This window comes from Manis pentadactyla, chromosome 11 (genome assembly GCF_030020395.1).
Source record: "Manis pentadactyla isolate mManPen7 chromosome 11, mManPen7.hap1, whole genome shotgun sequence".
Taxonomy (NCBI): Eukaryota; Metazoa; Chordata; class Mammalia; order Pholidota; family Manidae; genus Manis; species Manis pentadactyla.
In genome coordinates, this window is record NC_080029.1 from 49287204 (window position 1) to 49290777 (window position 3574).

Here is a 3574-nt window from a genome sequence, read left to right on the forward strand (position 1 = left end):
AATCCCTGATTTGAAAAGATATATGCACCCCTGTATTTATCTCAGCATTCTTTACAATAGCCAAGATACAGAAGCAACCTAAGTGTCCATTAATAGATGAATGGATAAAGAAGATATGGTACATGCACACTAATGGAATATTATTCAGCCACAAAAAAGAAAAGAAATCCTGCCATTTGCAACAACATGGATGGATCTAGAGGATATTACGCTCAGTGAAATGAGCCAGGTGGAGAAAGACAAATACCACTTGTCTGTAGAATCTAAAAACAAAGCAAAAGAGAATGAACGAAACAGCAGTTGTCTCATAGACCTGAGAAGTGACTACTGGTTACCATGGGGGAAGGGTGGGTAGCTGGGGAGTGTGAAGGGGATAAAGTTCTCAATCATAATATAATTGGTCACAGGGATAGGAGTACAGCATGGAGAATAAAGTCAACGATTTTGTAACATCTTTCTATGTTCATAGTAAATGCACTAGTGGGGGTAAGGTAAGGATTTAATAATTAATAATTTGGGTAACTAGTCAACCACAGGTTTACACATTTGGAAACAACTATAATATTGTCTATCAATGACATTTCAATATAAAATAAATTTTAAAAAAGGAAAATCACCTATATGCCTACTATCTCTTAGGGTAACTTTTTATTTTTGTATATTTCTTTCTGCCTATGTGGCACAAAACTGTACAGCTTAAAGAGACTTTGAAAATCAACTAGTCTAATTTCTTCATTTTCAGATGAAGGAAACAAAACCCAAAGAGCTATGAGATTAGCTCAGAGTCACACATGACTGTCTCCTTTAAAAATAATTTTAATGCTAAACTAATTAAAAATAGTTGTTTGTAAGAAAGCTAAATTAATTAAAATTAATTAAAAATAGTTGTTTGTAAGACCTAACTCCCTAATTGTCGGTTTCCTCCACAACTGCAAGGTGCAAAAAATAATTTCTATTATATAATATAGTATTAGTCTTATGAAAACCAGTGCCCCAGCTACAAAATCTGAATTCCTTAATAAAAACTCCCAGAACTCCAGGAGTTTCTAGAGAACAGATATGAATTCAAACCCTCTGAAATTTTGGATTTGGATTCAAAGTTCACATATTCCTATGCATTGCTACTGCTGACACCGCCTGAGGACTGTTGATTCTGGCATGCACCCTCCTTGATAAAAAGGCGAACTATAGCTCTTAAAAAGACCACCTTATTAAGGCTTTCTTTCTGCTGTACTTCAAATAATTGAAACAGCACTGAAAATGGGAGTACTTTGTAGGGAACATGGATGGCTTTCAAAACAACTGTGCTAGAAACAGTTTGGACTGACATTAATGGGATTCTCAATGTGACATAGCAGAAAAAGGCCCAAAATGGGAATAGAAAACTCCTGAGACGAATCTGCAACTAATTAGGCATATGTAAGGCAAAACATTTAATTTCCCTAGTTTTGTATACACATTGGTAAAATGCTGATCTTAAGAATTATTTTATAATTATAAAATTTTATGATTCCTTCCCCCATGAATGTGAAAGATATCCTGTATTTTAGCATCTGAGAAGACTGTAGGTATGGAGAGCTGGCTTTATTAACAAGATCCTAATGTCCTTTTGTCCTCTGATCCTTCTGATGTAAGACCCAGGTAGAACCCTGGCCCTTCTTTGTTGCCCCCTCCCACCTTCATCTCCTGCCTTCATACCCCATCTCTAACCAAACCCCATTGTCTCTTCATTTATGTTTCATCACTCTTTCTTCTCCCTCCACACTACTAATACTTTAGTACTGGTTGTTATAACTGAAGAAGTAACTGCTTTTCTTCTGTTCAGTGTACACTCTACTGTTCTACTGAGCTGCATTCTTTTCTATTGTTAAAATTTACCTGACCACAGGAGTGATCCTTGCTTTCACTCTTTCTCTCACCATATATTTAATCTGTCAGCAAATCCTGTTGGCTCTGTCTTTAAAATATGACCTAATCTGACCAGTTGTCATCTCTCATCTCCATTGCTGTTACACTGGTCCCAGCTAGCAATGGCTTTTGATTCACCTTCCTGCTGTTACCCTGTTCCCATTCAGTCTATTCTCAACACAGCATCCAGAGCAATCCTATGAAAACTTAGGTTAGATCATCTCACTCCTCTGCTCAGAGAAATTCCTCACAATGACCTACATGGCCCTAGCCAACTGTTCCCTAACTTCATTTCTCAGTATATTCCTCTGCTTCAGCTACAGAGATCTTCTTACCCCTTGCTCCAATCCACCAGGCACATGGCAATTTGCGATGAGTTTACATTTGCTGTTCTGCCTGGAATATTCTTCCTCCAGATAGCTGCATTGCCAGTTTCCTCATTTTGACATGTAGCTCCAGGGTCTCCTTTTCACGAACTTTCTCTGGTCATTCTATCACACCATCTAACAATCCTAAACCCTCTTTTTTGTGTTTCATTTTCACTCAGCACTTACCACTATTGTAACATAGTATGTTTTATTTATTTCCTTCATTATCTCTCTTCCCCATGAAAGTAGGGATTCTTGCTTATTGCTGTATCCTAAGTCTCTAGTACAGTGCCTTGCTTAGTGAGTGCCCTGAGTATTTGTTGGTTATTGACATGTGAGAATTCAGTACCAAGGGAGCATAGCAGCAACGCAAAGATGGATACACACATCCACATAACATGTCCTGTTCGTCTGTGGCTAAACAAACTTTGACCACCTTCCTAACCTCTTGTAGTAAAAAAAACCTCGCTGCCTTTGGCTAATTGTTTTATCTTTTGTAAAATGTTCCCGATCTTAGGAAAAGTGTTCTTCATTATCAAAACTTCCAGGTCTTGACCTTTAGTACTCAAAATCCTCAGGCTGTAATATTGAATTCCAAGAGGAAATACATGGTTATTAAATGTAAATTGAGAGTGACGATGAAATATTTTGCTAACGTCAAATTTATCTTAAGAGGTAGAAACTCTACTTTTTCCTCTACTTTTCCTTTATCAGGAAGGCTCTCTTCTGGCATACAGGAGATGATCGGTTTATACTTGTTTAATTAATACTGGACGGATTAACGTTTTTCAAGGAAGAGACATTTAGATTTTTTTCTAGCCTGGGGGTTGTGGTCCCACAACTCTATTCCTTCGCCTCTATTCGCATCCTGCGTTATCACGGACCTTAATTTACCAGCCCAAGATCTCAGAGGGACGTCCTCACTCAGGAATGACGACGGGAACGCGTCTCAGGGGCAGTCACCAGCGCCCTCCCCCATCAAGGGCCGGAGAAAAAAAACCGCGAGCAGAGGGGGCTCCACTGCACGGGCGCGCGCGGCCTCCTGCGCTCACGCCCCATCCTCTCGCGTCCCCGGGACCGCTCCTCGCCGGGCAGGCGTGGAGGTGCCGCCACCCCTCCGGGGAGACGTGCAGCTCAGCCCCTTCGCCGGGAGCTCGGCCAGCATCCCGCAGTCGGAGCCGCGCCCCGGAGCTGAGCTGGGGGAAGGGCGGCGGCGGCGGCGGCGGCGGCCCTCGCGGCGTCTTATTTCCCAGAATTCCCAGCGGTTGCGGGGAAAGTTTACGGAACGTAGGAGGCGG